Source organism: Mytilus edulis, chromosome 3, assembly GCF_963676685.1.
Source record: "Mytilus edulis chromosome 3, xbMytEdul2.2, whole genome shotgun sequence".
Taxonomy (NCBI): domain Eukaryota; kingdom Metazoa; phylum Mollusca; class Bivalvia; order Mytilida; family Mytilidae; genus Mytilus; species Mytilus edulis.
In genome coordinates, this window is record NC_092346.1 from 91775078 (window position 1) to 91795075 (window position 19998).

Consider the following 19998-nt stretch of genomic DNA (forward strand, 5'->3'; position numbering starts at 1 on the left):
TCATGAATCCAAACAAAAATCCCAGAAATCAACAAAGTATACCAATAAACTAGATTGAGCGTCATGAATCCAAACAAAAATCCCATAAATCTACAATGTATACCCAGAAAAAAGATTGAGCGTCACGAATCGAAACAAAAATCCCAGAAATCTACAATGTATACCCAGAAAAAAGATTGAGCGTCACGAATCAAAACAAAAATCCCAGAAATCTACAATGTATACCAATAAACTAGATTGAGCGTCATGAATCCAAACAAAAATCCCAGAAATCAACAAAGTATACCCAGAAAAAAGATTGAGCGTCACGAATCAAAACAAAAATCCCAGAAATCTACAATGTATACCAATAAACTAGATTGTGCGTCATGAATCCAAACCAAAATCCAAGAAATCTACAAAGTATACCAATAAACTAGATTGTGCGTCATGAATCCGAACAAAAATCCCAGAAATCAACAAAGTATACCTATAAACTAGATTAAGCATCATGAATCCAAACCAAAATCCAGAAATCAACAAAGTATACCTATAAACTAGATTAAGCATCATGAATCCAAACAAAAATCCCAGAATTCTACAATGTATACCAATAAACTAGATTGAGCGTCATGAATCCAAACCAAAATCCCAGAAATCAACAAAGTATACCAATAAACTAGATTAAGCGTCATGAATCAAAACAAAAATCCCAGAATTCTACAATGTATACCCATAAACTAGATTGAGCATCATGAATCCGAACAAAAATCCCAGAAATCAACAAAGTATACCTATAAACTAGATTGAGCGTCATGAATCCAAACAAAAATCTCAGAAATCTACAATGTATACCCATAAACTAGATTGTGGCGTCATGAATCCAAACAAAAATCTCAGAAATGTACAAAATATACCCATAAACTAGATTGAACGTAATGAATACAAACAAAAATCCCAGAAAATTACAAAGTATACCCATAAACTAGATTGAGCATCATGAATCCAAAGAAAAATCTCTGAACTCTACAAAATATACCCATAAACTAGATTGAACGTCATGAATTCGAACAAAAATCCCAGAAATCTACAATGTATACCAATAAACTAGATTGAGTGTCATGAATCCGAACAAAACTCCCTGAAATCTACAAAGTATACCCATAAACTAGATTGAGCGTCATGAATCGAACAAAAATCCCAGAAATCTACAAAGTATACCCATAAACTAGATTGAGCGTCATGAATCCGAACAAAAATCCCAGAAATCTACAAAGTATACCCATAAACTAGATTGAGCCTCATGACTCCAAACAAAAATCTCAGAAATCTACAAAGTATACCAATAAACTAGATTGAGCGTCATGAATCCGAACAAAAATCCAGAAATCTACAATGTATACCCATAAACTAGATTGTGCGTCATGAATCCGAACAAAAATCCCAGAAATCTACAATGTATTCCAATAAACTAGATTGAGCATCATGAATCCAAAGAAAAATCCCAGAAATCTACAAAGTATACCAATAAACTAGATTGAGCGCCATGAATCCGAACAAAAATCCCAGAAATCTACAAAGTATTCCAATAAACTAGATTGAGCATCATGAATCCAAAGAAAAATCCCAGAAATCTACAATGTATACCCATAAACTAGATTGAACGTCATGAATCCAAACAAAAATCCCAGAAATCTACAATGTATACCCATAAACTAGATTGAACGTCATGAATCCAAAAAAAATCCCAGAAATCTACAAAGTCTACCAATAAACTAGATTGAGCATCATGAATCCGAACAAAAATCCCAGAATTCTACAATGTATACCCATAAACTAGATGGAGCGTCATGAATCCAAACAAAAATCCCAGAAATCTACAATGTATACCCATAAACTAGATTGAACGTCATGAATCCAAACAAAAATCCCAGAAATCTACAAAGTCTACCAATAAACTAGATTGAGCATCATGAATCCGAACAAAAATCCCAGAAATCTACAATGTATACCCATAAACTAGATTGAACGTCATGAATTCGAACAAAAATCCAAGAAATCTACAAAGTATACCCATAAACAAGATTGAGCATCATGAATCAAAAAAAAAATCCCAGAAATCTACAAAGTATACCCATAAACTAGATTAAGCGTCAGGAATCCGAACAAAAATCCCAGAAATCTACAAAGTATACCCAGAAAATAGATTGAGCGTCAGGAATCCGAACAAAAATCCAGAAATCTACAATGTATACCCATAAACTAGATTGAACGTCATGAATCCAAACGAAAATCCCAGAAATCTACAATGTATACCCATAAACTAGATTGAACGTCATGAATCCAAACAAAAATCCCAGAAATCTACAATGTATACCCATAAACTAGATTGAACGTCATGAATCCAAACAAAAATCCCAGAAATCTACAAAGTCTACCAATAAACTAGATTGAGCATCATGAATCCGAACAAAAATCCAAGAAATCTACAATGTATACCCATAAACTAGATTGAACGTCATGAATTCGAACAAAAATCCAAGAAATCTACAAAGTATACCCATAAACAAGATTGAGCATCATGAATCAAAAAAAAAATCCCAGAAATCTACAAAGTATACCCATAAACTAGATTAAGCGTCAGGAATCCGAACAAAAATCCCAGAAATCTACAAAGTATACCAGAAAATAGATTGAGCGTCAGGAATCCGAACAAAAATCCCAGAAATCTACAATGTATACCCATAAACTAGATTGAACGTCATGAATCCAAACAAAAATCCCAGAAATCTACAATGTATACCCATAAACTAGATTGAACGTCATGAATCCAAACAAAAATCCCAGAAATCTACAAAGTTTACCAATAAACTAGTTTTGAGCATCATGAATCCGAACAAAAATCCCAGAAATCTACAATGTATACCCATAAACTAGATTGAACGTCATGAATTCGAACAAAAATCCAAGAAATCTACAAAGTATACCCATAAACAAGATTGAGCATCATGAATCAAAAAAAAAATCCCAGAAATCTACAAAGTATACCCATAAACTAGATTAAGCGTCATGAATCCGAACAAAAATCCCAGAAATCTACAAAGTATACCAATAAACTAGATTGAGCGTCAGGAATCCGAACAAAATCCCCGAAATCTACAAAGTATACCCATAAACTAGATTAAGCGTCATGAATCTGAACCAAAATCCCAGAAATCTACCAAAACATACCCATAAACTAGATTGAGCGTCATGAATCCAAACAAAACTCCCAGAAATCTACAAAGTATACCCATAAACTAGATTGAGCGTCATGAATCCAAACAAAAATCCCAGATATCTACAAAGTATACCCATAAACTAGATGGAGCGTCATGAATCCAAACAAAAATTCCAGAAATCTACAAAGTTTACCAATAAACTAGTTTTGAGCATCATGAATCCGAACAAAAATCCCAGAAATCTACAATGTATACCCATAAACTAGATTGAACGTCATGAATTCGAACAAAAATCCAAGAAATCTACAAAGTATACCCATAAACAAGATTGAGCATCATGAATCAAAAAAAAAATCCCAGAAATCTACAAAGTATACCCATAAACTAGATTAAGCGTCATGAATCCGAACAAAAATCCCAGAAATCTACAAAGTATACCAATAAACTAGATTGAGCGTCAGGAATCCGAACAAAAATCCCAGAAATCTACAAAGTATACCCATAAACTAGATTAAGCGTCATGAATCTGAACCAAAATCCCAGAAATCTACCAAAACATACCCATAAACTAGATTGAGCGTCATGAATCCAAACAAAACTCCCAGAAATCTACAAAGTATACCCATAAACTAGATTGAGCGTCATGAATCCAAAGAAAAATCCCAGATATCTACAAAAGTATACCCATAAACTAGATGGAGCGTCATGAATCCAAACAAAAATTCCAGAAATCTACAAAGTATACCTATAAACTAGATTGAACGTCATGAATCCGAACAAAAATCCCAGAAATCAACAAAGTATACCCATAAACTAGATTGTGCGTCATGAATCCGAACAAAAATCCAGAAATCAACAAAGTATATCAATAAACTAGATTGTGCGTCATGAATCCGAACTAAAAATCCCAGAAATCTACAAAGTATACCAATAAACTAGATTGTGCGTCATGAATTCAAACAAAAATCCCAGAATTCTACAAAGTATACCCATAAACTAGATTGTGCGTCATGAATCCGAACAAAAATCCCAGAATTCTACAAAGTATACCCACAAACTAGATTGTGCGTCATGAATCCGAACAAAAATCCAGAAATCTACAAAGTATACCAATAAACTAGATGGAGCGTCATGAATCCGAATAAAAATCCCAGAAATCAACAAAGTATACCCATAAACTAGATTGTGCGTCATGAATCCAAACCAAAATCCCAGAAAATTACAAAGTATACCAATAAACTAGTTTGAACGTCATGAATCCTTACAAAAATCCCAGAATTCTACAATGTATACCCATAAACTAGATTGTGCGTCATGAATCCGAACAAAAATCCCAGAAAATTACAAAGTATACCAATAAACTAGATGGAGCGTCATGAATCCTAACAAAAATCCCAGAATTCTACAATGTATACCAATAAACTAGATTAAGCGTCATGAATCCGAACAAAAATCCCAGAATTCTAAAAAGTATACCAATAAACTAGATTGAGCGTTATGAATCCAAACAAAAATCCCAGAAATCAACAAAGTATACCCAGAAAAAAGATTGAGCGTCACGAATCAAAACAAAAATCCCAGAAATCTACAATGTATACCAATAAACTAGATTGTGCGTCATGAATCCGAACAAAATTCCCAGAAATCAACAAAGTATACTTATAAACTAGATTAAGCATCATGAATCCAAACCAAAATCCCAGAAATCAACAAAGTATACCTATAACTAGATTAAGCATCATGAATCCAAACAAAAATCCCAGAATTCTACAATGTATACCCATAAACTAGATTGAGCATCATGAATCCGAACAAAAATCCCAGAAATCAACAAAGTATACCTATAAACTAGATTGAGCGTCATGAATCCAAACAAAAATCCCAGAAATCTACAAAGTATTCCAATAAACTAGATGGAGGGTCATGAATCCGAACAAAAATCCCAGAAATCTACAAAGTGTACCCATAAACTAGATTGAGCGTCATGAATCCGAACAAAAATCCCAGAAATCTACAAAGTATATCCATAAACTAGATTGAACCTCATGAATCCGAACAAAAATCCCAGAAATCTACAAAGTATACCAATAAACTAGACTAAGCGTCATGAATCCGAACAAAAATCCAGGAAATTTAGAAAGTATATCAATAAACTAGATTGAACGTCATGAATCCTAACAAAAATCCCAGATTTCTACAAAGTATTTCAATAAACTAGATTGAGCGTCATGAATCCGAACAAAAATCCCAGAAATCTACAAAGTATACCCATAAACTAGATTGAGTGTCATGAATACAAACAAAAATCCCAGAAATCTACAAAGTATATCAATAAACTAGATTGAGTGTCATGAATCCAAACAAAAATCCCAGAAATCTACAAAGTATACCCATAAACTAGATTGAGCATCATGAATCCGAACAAAAATCCCAGAATTCTACAAAGTATACCAACAAACTAGATTGAGTGTCATGAATCCGAACAAAAATCCCAGACATCTACAAAGTATATCAATAAACTAGATTGAGTGTCATGAATCCAAACAAAAATCCAGAAATCTACAAAGTATACCAATAAACTAGATTAAGCGTCATGAATCCAAACAAAAATCCCAGAAATCTACAAAGTATACCCACACACTAGATTGAGTGTCATGAATCCGAACAAAAATCTCAGAATTCTACAAAGTATACCAATAAACTAGATTGAGCGTCATGAATCCAAACAAAAATCCCAGAAATCTACAAAGTATATCAATAAACTAGATTGAGCGTCATGAATCCAAACAAAAATCCCAGAAATCTACAAAGTATACCCATAAACTAGATTGAACGTCATGAATCCGAACAAAAATCCCAGAAATCTACAAAGTATACCAATAAACTAGATTGTGCGTCATGAATTCGATCAAAAATCCCAGAAATCTACAATGTATACCAATAAACTAGATTGAGCGTCATGAATCCAAACAAAAATCCCAGAAATCAACAAAGTATACCCAGAAAAAAGATTGAGCGTCACGAATCAAAACAAAAATCCCAGAAATATACAATGTATACCAATAAACTAGATTGAGCGTCATGAATCCAAACAAAAATCCCAGAAATTAACAAAGTATACCCAGAAAAAAGATTGAACGTCTCGAATCAAAACAAAAATCCCAGAAATCTACAATGTATACCAATAAACTAGATTGTGCGTCATGAATTCGAACAAAAATCCCAGAAATCTACAATGGATACCAATAAACTAGATTGAGCGTCATGAATCCAAACAAAAATCCCAGAAATCAACAAAGTATACCAATAAACTAGATTGAGCGTCATGAATCCAAACAAAAATCCCATAAATCTACAATGTATACCCAGAAAAAAGATTGAGCGTCACGAATCGAAACAAAAATCCCAGAAATCTACAATGTATACCCAGAAAAAAGATTGAGCGTCACGAATCAAAACAAAAATCCCAGAAATCTACAATGTATACCAATAAACTAGATTGAGCGTCATGAATCCAAACAAAAATCCCAGAAATCAACAAAGTATACCCAGAAAAAAGATTGAGCGTCACGAATCAAAACAAAAATCCCAGAAATCTACAATGTATACCAATAAACTAGATTGTGCGTCATGAATCCAAACCAAAATCCAAGAAATCTACAAAGTATACCAATAAACTAGATTGTGCGTCATGAATCCGAACAAAAATCCCAGAAATCAACAAAGTATACCTATAAACTAGATTAAGCATCATGAATCCAAACCAAAATCCCAGAAATCAACAAAGTATACCTATAAACTAGATTAAGCATCATGAATCCAAACAAAAATCCCAGAATTCTACAATGTATACCAATAAACTAGATTGAGCGTCATGAATCCAAACCAAAATCCCAGAAATCAACAAAGTATACCAATAAACTAGATTAAGCGTCATGAATCAAACAAAAATCCCAGAATTCTACAATGTATACCCATAAACTAGATTGAGCATCATGAATCCGAACAAAATCCCAGAAATCAACAAAGTATACCTATAAACTAGATTGAGCGTCATGAATCCAAACAAAAATCTCAGAAATCTACAATGTATACCCATAAACTAGATTGTGCGTCATGAATCCAAACAAAAATCTCAGAAATGTACAAAATATACCCATAAACTAGATTGAACGTAATGAATACAAACAAAAATCCCAGAAAATTACAAAGTATACCCATAAACTAGATTGAGCATCATGAATCCAAAGAAAAATCTCTGAACTCTACAAAATATACCCATAAACTAGATTGAACGTCATGAATTCGAACAAAAATCCCAGAAATCTACAATGTATACCAATAAACTAGATTGAGTGTCATGAATCCGAACAAAACTCCCTGAAATCTACAAAGTATACCCATAAACTAGATTGAGCGTCATGAATCCGAACAAAAATCCCAGAAATCTACAAAGTATACCCATAAACTAGATTGAGCGTCATGAATCCGAACAAAAATCCCAGAAATCTACAAAGTATACCCATAAACTAGATTGAGCCTCATGACTCCAAACAAAAATCTCAGAAATCTACAAAGTATACCAATAAACTAGATTGAGCGTCATGAATCCGAACAAAAATCCCAGAAATCTACAATGTATACCCATAAACTAGATTGTGCGTCATGAATCCGAACAAAAATCCCAGAAATCTACAATGTATTCCAATAAACTAGATTGAGCATCATGAATCCAAAGAAAAATCCCAGAAATCTACAAAGTATACCAATAAACTAGATTGAGCGCCATGAATCCGAACAAAAATCCCAGAAATCTACAAAGTATTCCAATAAACTAGATTGAGCATCATGAATCCAAAGAAAAATCCCAGAAATCTACAATGTATACCCATAAACTAGATTGAACGTCATGAATCCAAACAAAAATCCCAGAAATCTACAATGTATACCCATAAACTAGATTGAACGTCATAAATCCAAAAAAAATCCCAGAAATCTACAAAGTCTACCAATAAACTAGATTGAGCATCATGAATCCGAACAAAAATCCCAGAATTCTACAATGTATACCCATAAACTAGATGGAGCGTCATGAATCCAAACAAAAATCCCAGAAATCTACAATGTATACCCATAAACTAGATTGAACGTCATGAATCCAAACAAAAATCCCAGAAATCTACAAAGTCTACCAATAAACTAGATTGAGCATCATGAATCCGAACAAAAATCCCAGAAATCTACAATGTATACCCATAAACTAGATTGAACGTCATGAATTCGAACAAAAATCCAAGAAATCTACAAAGTATACCCATAAACAAGATTGAGCATCATGAATCAAAAAAAAAATCCCAGAAATCTACAAAGTATACCCATAAACTAGATTAAGCGTCAGGAATCCGAACAAAAATCCCAGAAATCTACAAAGTATACCCAGAAAATAGATTGAGCGTCAGGAATCCGAACAAAAATCCCAGAAATCTACAATGTATACCCATAAACTAGATTGAACGTCATGAATCCAAACGAAAATCCCAGAAATCTACAATGTATACCCATAAACTAGATTGAACGTCATGAATCCAAACAAAAATCCCAGAAATCTACAATGTATACCCATAAACTAGATTGAACGTCATGAATCCAAACAAAAATCCCAGAAATCTACAAAGTCTACCAATAAACTAGATTGAGCATCATGAATCCGAACAAAAATCCAAGAAATCTACAATGTATACCCATAAACTAGATTGAACGTCATGAATTCGAACAAAAATCCAAGAAATCTACAAAGTATACCCATAAACAAGATTGAGCATCATGAATCAAAAAAAAAATCCCAGAAATCTACAAAGTATACCCATAAACTAGATTAAGCGTCAGGAATCCGAACAAAAATCCCAGAAATCTACAAAGTATACCCAGAAAATAGATTGAGCGTCAGGAATCCGAACAAAAATCCCAGAAATCTACAATGTATACCCATAAACTAGATTGAACGTCATGAATCCAAACAAAAATCCCAGAAATCTACAATGTATACCCATAAACTAGATTGAACGTCATGAATCCAAACAAAAATCCCAGAAATCTACAAAGTTTACCAATAAACTAGTTTTGAGCATCATGAATCCGAACAAAAATCCCAGAAATCTACAATGTATACCCATAAACTAGATTGAACGTCATGAATTCGAACAAAAATCCAAGAAATCTACAAAGTATACCCATAAACAAGATTGAGCATCATGAATCAAAAAAAAAATCCCAGAAATCTACAAAGTATACCCATAAACTAGATTAAGCGTCATGAATCCGAACAAAAATCCCAGAAATCTACAAAGTATACCAATAAACTAGATTGAGCGTCAGGAATCCGAACAAAAATCCCCGAAATCTACAAAGTATACCCATAAACTAGATTAAGCGTCATGAATCTGAACCAAAATCCCAGAAATCTACCAAAACATACCCATAAACTAGATTGAGCGTCATGAATCCAAACAAAACTCCCAGAAATCTACAAAGTATACCCATAAACTAGATTGAGCGTCATGAATCCAAACAAAAATCCCAGATATCTACAAAGTATACCCATAAACTAGATGGAGCGTCATGAATCCAAACAAAAATTCCAGAAATCTACAAAGTTTACCAATAAACTAGTTTTGAGCATCATGAATCCGAACAAAAATCCCAGAAATCTACAATGTATACCCATAAACTAGATTGAACGTCATGAATTCGAACAAAAATCCAAGAAATCTACAAAGTATACCCATAAACAAGATTGAGCATCATGAATCAAAAAAAAAATCCCAGAAATCTACAAAGTATACCCATAAACTAGATTAAGCGTCATGAATCCGAACAAAAATCCCAGAAATCTACAAAGTATACCAATAAACTAGATTGAGCGTCAGGAATCCGAACAAAAATCCCAGAAATCTACAAAGTATACCCATAAACTAGATTAAGCGTCATGAATCTGAACCAAAATCCCAGAAATCTACCAAAACATACCCATAAACTAGATTGAGCGTCATGAATCCAAACAAAACTCCCAGAAATCTACAAAGTATACCCATAAACTAGATTGAGCGTCATGAATCCAAAGAAAAATCCCAGATATCTACAAAGTATACCCATAAACTAGATGGAGCGTCATGAATCCAAACAAAAATTCCAGAAATCTACAAAGTATACCTATAAACTAGATTGAACGTCATGAATCCGAACAAAAATCCCAGAAATCAACAAAGTATACCCATAAACTAGATTGTGCGTCATGAATCCGAACAAAAATCCCAGAAATCAACAAAGTATATCAATAAACTAGATTGTGCGTCATGAATCCGAACTAAAAATCCCAGAAATCTACAAAGTATACCAATAAACTAGATTGTGCGTCATGAATTCAAACAAAAATCCCAGAATTCTACAAAGTATACCCATAAACTAGATTGTGCGTCATGAATCCGAACAAAAATCCCAGAATTCTACAAAGTATACCCACAAACTAGATTGTGCGTCATGAATCCGAACAAAAATCCCAGAAATCTACAAAGTATACCAATAAACTAGATGGAGCGTCATGAATCCGAATAAAAATCCCAGAAATCAACAAAGTATACCCATAAACTAGATTGTGCGTCATGAATCCAAACCAAAATCCCAGAAAATTACAAAGTATACCAATAAACTAGTTTGAACGTCATGAATCCTTACAAAAATCCCAGAATTCTACAATGTATACCCATAAACTAGATTGTGCGTCATGAATCCGAACAAAAATCCCAGAAAATTACAAAGTATACCAATAAACTAGATGGAGCGTCATGAATCCTAACAAAAATCCCAGAATTCTACAATGTATACCAATAAACTAGATTAAGCGTCATGAATCCGAACAAAAATCCCAGAATTCTAAAAAGTATACCAATAAACTAGATTGAGCGTTATGAATCCAAACAAAAATCCCAGAAATCAACAAAGTATACCCAGAAAAAAGATTGAGCGTCACGAATCAAAACAAAAATCCCAGAAATCTACAATGTATACCAATAAACTAGATTGTGCGTCATGAATCCGAACAAAATTCCCAGAAATCAACAAAGTATACTTATAAACTAGATTAAGCATCATGAATCCAAACCAAAATCCCAGAAATCAACAAAGTATACCTATAAACTAGATTAAGCATCATGAATCCAAACAAAAATCCCAGAATTCTACAAAGTATACCCATAAACTAGATTGTGCGTCATGAATCCGAACAAAAATCCCAGAATTCTACAAAGTATACCCACAAACTAGATTGTGCGTCATGAATCCGAACAAAAATCCCAGAAAATTACAAAGTATACCAATAAACTAGATGGAGCGTCATGAATCCGAATAAAAATCCCAGAAATCAACAAAGTATACCCATAAACTAGATTGTGCGTCATGAATCCAAACCAAAATCCCAGAAAATTACAAAGTATACCAATAAACTAGTTTGAACGTCATGAATCCTTACAAAAATCCCAGAATTCTACAATGTATACCCATAAACTAGATTGTGCGTCATGAATCCGAACAAAAATCCCAGAAAATTACAAAGTATACCAATAAACTAGATGGAGCGTCATGAATCCTAACAAAAATCCCAGAATTCTACAATGTATACCAATAAACTAGATTAAGCGTCATGAATCCGAACAAAAATCCCAGAATTCTAAAAAGTATACTAATAAACTAGATTGAGCGTTATGAATCTAAACAAAAATCCCAGAAATCAACAAAGTATACCCAGAAAAAAGATTGAGCGTCACGAATCAAAACAAAAATCCCAGAAATCTACAATGTATACCAATAAACTAGATTGTGCGTCATGAATCCGAACAAAATTCCCAGAAATCAACAAAGTATACTTATAAACTAGATTAAGCATCATGAATCCAAACCAAAATCCCAGAAATCAACAAAGTATACCTATAAACTAGATTAAGCATCATGAATCCAAACAAAAATCCCAGAATTCTACAATGTATACCAATAAACTAGATTGAGCGTCATGAATCCAAACCAAAATCCCAGAAATCAACAAAGTATACCAATAAACTAGATTAAGCGTCATGAATCCGAACAAAAATCCCAGAAATCTACAAAGTATTCCAATAAACTAGATTGAGCATCATGAATCCAAACAAAAATCCCAGAATTCTACAATGTATACCCATAAACTAGATTGAGCATGATGAATCCGAACAAAAATCCCAGAAATCAACAAAGTATACCTATAAACTAGATTGAGCGTCATGAATCCAAACAAAAATCTCAGAAATCTACAATGTATACCCATAAACTAGATTGTGCGTCATGAATCCAAACAAAAATCTCAGAAATCTACAAAGTATACCCATAAACTAGATTGAACGTAATGAATCCAAACAAAAATCCCAGAAAATTGCAAAGTATATCCATAAACTAGATTGAGCATCATGAATCCAAAGAAAAATCTCTGAACTCTACAAAGTATACCCATAAACTAGATTGAACGTCATGAATTCGAACAAAAGTCCCAGAAATCTACAATGTATACCAATAAACTAGATTGAGTGTCATGAATCCGAACAAAACTCCCTGAAATCTACAAAGTATACCCATAAACTAGATTGAGCGTCATGAATCCGAACAAAAATCCCAGAAATCTACAAAGTATACCCATAAACTAGATTGAGCGTCATGAATCCGAACAAAAATCCCAGAAATCTACAAAGTATACCCATAAACTAGATTGAGCCTCATGAATCCAAACAAAAATCTCAGAAATCTACAAAGTATACCAATAAACTAGATTGAGCGTCAGGAATCCGAACAAAAATCCCAGAAATCTACAATGTATACCCATAAACTAGATTGAACGTCATGAATCCAAACAAAAATCCCAGAAATCTACAATGTATACCCATAAACTAGATTGAACGTCATGAATCCAAACAAAAATCCCAGAAATCTACAAAGTCTACCAATAAACTAGTTTTGAGCATCATGAATCCGAACAAAAATCCCGGAAATCTACAATGTATACCCATAAACTAGATTGAACGTCATGAATTCGAACAAAAATCCAAGAAATCTACAAAGTATACCCATAAACAAGATTGAGCATCATGAATCAAAAAAAAAAATCCCAGAAATCTACAAAGTATACCCATAAACTAGATTAAGCGTCATGAATCCGAACAAAAATCCCAGCAAATCTACAAAGTATACCAATAAACTAGATTGAGCGTCAGGAATCCGAACAAAAATCCCAGAAATCTACAAAGTATACCCATAAACTAGATTAAGCGTCATGAATCTGAACCAAAATCCCAGAAATCTACCAAAACATACCCATAAACTAGATTGAGCGTCATGAATCCAAACAAAACTCCCAAAAATCTACAAAGTATACCCATAAACTAGATTGAGCGTCATGAATCCAAACAAAAATCCCAGATATCTACAAAGTATACCCATAAACTAGATGGAGCGTCATGAATCCAAACAAAAATTCCAGAAATCTGCAAAGTATACCTATAAACCAGATTGAACGTCATGAATCCGAACAAAAATCCCAGAAATCAACAAAGTATACCCATAAACTAGATTGTGCGTCATGAATCCGAACAAAAATCCCAGAAATCAACAAAGTATATCAATAAACTAGATTGTGCGTCATGAATCCGAACTAAAAATCCCAGAAATCTACAAAGTATACCAATAAACTAGATTGTGCGTCATGAATTCGAACAAAAATCCCAGAATTCTACAAAGTATACCCATAAACTAGATTGTGCGTCATGAATCCGAACAAAAATCCCAGAATTCTACAAAGTATACCCACAAACTAGATTGTGCGTCATGAATCCGAACAAAAATCCCAGAAAATTACAAAGTATACCAATAAACTAGATGGAGCGTCATGAATCCGAATAATAATCCCAGAAATCAACAAAGTATACCCATAAACTAGATTGTGCGTCATGAATGCAAACCAAAATCCCAGAAATCAACAAAGTATATCAATAAACTAGATTGTGCGTCATGAATCCGAACAAAATACCAGAAAATTACAAAGTATAACAATAAACTAGTTTGAACGTCATGAATCCTAACAAAAATCCCAGAATTCTACAATGTATACCCATAAACTAGATTGTGCGTCATGAATCCGAACAAAAATCCCAGAAAATTACAAAGTATACCAATAAACTAGATGGAGCGTCATGAATCCAAACAAAAATCCCAGAATTCTACAATGTATACCAATAAACTAGATTAAGCGTCATGAATATGAACAAAAATCCCAGAATTCTACAAAGTATACCAATAAACTAGATTGAGCGTCATGAATCCAAACAAAAATCCCAGAAATCAACAAAGTATACCCAGAAAAAAGATTGAGCGTCACGAATCAAAACAAAAATCCCAGAAATCTACAATGTATACCAATAAACTAGATTGTGCGTCATGAATCCGAACAAAAATCCCAGAAATCAACAAAGTATACCTATAAACTAGATTAAGCATCATGAATCCAAACCAAAATCCCAGAAATCAACAAAGTATATCTATAAACTAGATTAAGTATCATGAATCCAAACAAAAATCCCAGAATTCTACAATGTATACCAATAAACTAGATTGAGCGTCATGAATCCAAACCAAAATCCCAGAAATCAACAAAGTATACCAATAAACTAGATTAAGCGTCATGAATCCGAACAAAAATCCCAGAAATCTACAAAGTATTCCAATAAACTAGATTGAACATCATGAATCCAAACAAAAATCCCAGAATTCTACAATGTATACCCATAAACTAGATTGAGCATGATGAATCCGAACAAAAATCCCAGAAATCAACAAAGTATACCTATAAACTAGATTGAGCGTCATGAATCCAAACAAAAATCTCAGAAATCTACAATGTATACCCATAAACTAGATTGTGCGTCATGAATCCAAACAAAAATCTCAGAAATCTACAAAGTATACCCATAAACTAGATTGAACGTCATGAATCCAAACAAAAATCCCAGAAAATTACAAAGTATACCCATAAACTAGATTGAGCATCATGAATCCAAAGAAAAATCTCTGAACTCTATAAAGTATACCCATAAACTAGATTGAACGTCATGAATTCGAACAAAAATCCCAGAAATCTACAATGTATACCAATAAACTAGATTGAGTGTCATGAATCCAAACAAAACTCCCTGAAATCTACAAAGTATACCCATAAACTAGATTGAGCGTCATGAATCCGAACAAAAATCCCAGAAATCTACAAAGTATACCCATAAACTAGATTGAGCGTCATGAATCCGAACAAAAATCCCAGAAATCTACAAAGTATACCCATAAACTAGATTGAGCCTCATGAATCCAAACAAAAATCTCAGAAATCTACAAAGTATACCAATAAACTAGATTGAGCGTCATGAATCCGAACAAAAATCCCAGAAATCTACAATGTATACCCATAAACTAGATTGTGCGTCATGAATCCGAACAAAAATCCCAGAAATCTACAAAGTATTCCAATAAACTAGATTGAGCATCATGAATCCAAAGAAAAATCCCAGAAATCTACAAAGTATACCCATAAACTAGATTGAGCGCCATGAATCCGAACAAAAATCCCAGAAATCTACAAAGTATTCCAATAAACTAGATTGAGCATCATGAATCCAAAGAAAAATCCCAGAAATCTACAAAGTGTACCCATAAACTAGATTGAACGTCACGAATCCAAAAAAAATCCCAGAAATCTACAAAGTCTACCAATAAACTAGATTGAGCATCATGAATCCGAACAAAAATCCCAGAATTCTACAATGTATACCCATAAACTAGATGGAGCGTCATGAATCCAAACAAAAATCCCAGAAATCTACAATGTATACCCATAAACTAGATTGAACGTCATGAATCCAAACAAAAATCCCAGAAATCTACAAAGTCTACCAATAAACTAGATTGAGCATCATGAATCCGAACAAAAATCCCAGAAATCTACAATGTATACCCATAAACTAGATTGAACGTCATGAATTCGAACAAAAATCCAAGAAATCTACAAAGTATACCCATAAACAAGATTGTGCATCATGAATCAAAAAAAAAAATCCCAGAAATCTACAAAGTATACCCATAAACTAGATTAAGCGTCAGGAATCCGAACAAAAATCCCAGAAATCTACAAAGTATACCCAGAAAATAGATTGAGCGTCAGGAATCCGAACAAAAATCCCAGAAATCTACAATGTATACCCATAAACTAGATTGAACGTCATGAATCCAAACAAAAATCCCAGAAATCTACAATGTATACCCATAAACTAGATTGAACGTCATGAATCCAAACAAAAATCCCAGAAATCTACAAAGTCTACCAATAAACTAGTTTTGAGCATCATGAATCCGAACAAAAATCCCAGAAATCTACAATGTATACCAATAAACTAGATTGAACGTCATGAATTCGAACAAAAATCCAAGAAATCTACAAAGTATACCCATAAACAAGATTGAGCATCATGAATCAAAAAAAAAATCCCAGAAATCTACAAAGTATACCCATAAACTAGATTAAGCGTCATGAATCCGAACAAAAATCCCAGAAATCTACAAAGTATACCAATAAACTAGATTGAGCGTCAGGAATCCGAACAAAAATCCCAGAAATCTACAAAGTATACCCATAAACTAGATTAAGCGTCATGAATCTGAACCAAAATCCCAGAAATCTACCAAAACATACCCATAAACTAGATTGAGCGTCATGAATCCAAACAAAAATCCCAGAAATCAACAAAGTATACCCATAAACTAGATTGAGCGTCATGAATCCAAACAAAAATCCCAGATATCTACAAAGTATACCAATAAACTAGATGGAGCGTCATGAATCCAAACAAAAATTCCAGAAATCTACAAAGTATACCTATAAACTAGATTGAACGTCATGAATCCGAACAAAAATCCCAGAAATCAACAAAGTATACCCATAAACTAGATTGTGCGTCATGAATCCGAACAAAAATCCCAGAAATCAACAAAGTATATCAATAAACTAGATTGTGCGTCATGAATCCGAACTAAAAATCCCAGAAATCTACAAAGTATACCAATAAACTAGATTGTGCGTCATGAATTCAAACAAAAATCGCAGAATTCTACAAAGTATACCCATAAACTAGATTGTGCGTCATGAATCCGAACAAAAATCCCAGAATTCTACAAAGTATACCCACAAACTAGATTGTGCGTCATGAATCCGAACAAAAATTCCAGAAAATTACAAAGTATTCCAATAAACTAGATGGAGCGTCATGAATCCGAATAAAAATCCCAGAAATCAACAAAGTATACCCATAAACTAGATTGTGCGTCATGAATCCAAACCAAAATCCCAAAAATCAACAAAGTATATCAATAAACTAGATTGTGCGTCATGAATCCGAACAAAAATACCAGAAAATTACAAAGTATACCAATAAACTAGTTTGAACGTCATGAATCCTAACAAAAATCCCAGAATTCTACAATGTATACCCATAAACTAGATTGTGCGTCATGAATCCGAACAAAAATCCCAGAAAATTACAAAGTATACCAATAAACTAGATGGAGGGTCATGAATCCAAACAAAAATCCCAGAATTCTACAATGTATACCAATAAACTAGATTAAGCGTCATGAATCCGAACAAAAATCCCAGAATTCTACAAAGTATACCCATAAACTAGATTGTGCGTCATGAATCCAAACCAAAATCCCAGAAATCTACAAAGTATACCTAGAAACTAGATTGAACGTCATGAATCCGAACAAAAATCCCAGAAATCAACAAAGTATACCCATAAAATAGATGGAGCGTCATGAATCCGAACAAAAATCCCAGAATTCTACAAAGTATACCAATAAACTAGATTGAGTGTCATGAATCCGAATAAAAATCCCAGAATTCTACAAAGTATATCCATAAACTAGATTGAACCTCATGAATCCGAACAAAAATCCCAGAAATCTACAAAGTATACCCATAAACTAGATTAAGCGTCATGAATCCAAACAAAAATCTCAGAAATCTACAAAGTATTCCAATAAACTAGATTGAGCATCATGAATCCAAAGAAAAATCCCAGAAATCTACAAAGTACACCAATAAACTAGATTTAACGTCATGAATCCGAACAAAAATCCCAGAAATCAACAAAGTATACCCATAAACTAGATTGAGCGTCATGAATCCAAACAAAAATCCCAGAAATCTACAAAGTATACCCATAAACTAGATTGAACGTCATGAATCCAAACCAAAATCCCATAAGTCTACAAAGTATACCCATTAACTAAATTGAATGTAATGAATCCGAACAAAAATCCCAGAAATCTACAAAGTATACCCATAAACTAGATTGAGCGTCATGAATCCGAAACAAAAATCCCAGAAATCTACAAAGAATACCCAGAAAATAGATTGAGCATTAGGAATCCAAATCAACTATTGATTAACATCCAAAAGAAGTTTCTGCCTTACCAATGTCACCCGTGCTGTCACTCAAGATGATACAACAAACAGGAATATATATCTGTATTCACCTGTGATGTAGATATTCCACATAGGGTTTACAATGTCATAATGACGTCTATAAAATAAACTCATCATAGATACAAGGAAAAATTTAATATATACGACAGACGCTCGTTTCGTCTACAAAAGACTCATCAGCGACGCTCAAATCCAAAAAAGTTAAAAAGGCCAAATTAAGTACGAAGTTGAAGAGCATTGAGGACCAAATTTCCTTAAAATTTTGCCAAATACAGCTAAGGTAATCTATGCCTGAGGTAGAAAACCCTTAGTATTTCAAAAAAATTCAATATTTTGTAAACAGTAAATTTATAAATATAACCATATCAATGTCAATTCATGTCCGCACAAAAATGCTGACTACTGGGCTTGTGATACCCTCGGGAAAATAAATCTCCACCAGCAGTGGCATCGACCCAGTGGTTGTAAATAAACTCATCATAGATATAAGGACTAAATATAATATATACGACAGACGCGCGTTTTGTCTACAAAAGACTCATCAGTGACGCTCAAATCCAAAAAAGTTAAAAAGGCCAAATTAAGTACGAAGTTGAAGAGCATTGAGGACCAAAATTCCTAAAAATTTTGCTAAATACAGCTAAGGTAATCTATGCCTGAGGTAGAAAAGCCATATAACTTTTGAGAGACTTCACATTTTTTAACCAGTAAGTTAATGACAGAAATAATCATGACATAAAACATAAGAATTATTTTACACAACAGAAAACTAGATTGATAATCAGGAACCCCATTAAAACCAGGGGTGAACCTTTGCTCTGGAAAGGTCACATGTACTACACCACTGTTGACCTTCTGTGAGCTAATGACCTTTTATGAAAAACATCTTGTTATAAGACAGTACTTTATCTATGTATCCATCGGTACATATGATTTCTCTCACGCTCTCATGACCAAATTCGGTAGTTTTCAATGGATAAAGTCTTTTAGACAGGATTAACAAGAACGTTACAGATATAAACAACACAGATTTTGAAAAGAGACATCTCAACGATACAATACACAAAACTAAATAAAAAAATAATAGACCATTTAAAAAAACTGAAAAACTTCGTTGTATTGCTTATGGGAAATAAAAATCCGACTTCACCAAATGCAAAGCGGTCATATGTGGAAAGAAAATATACAAAATATACAAAA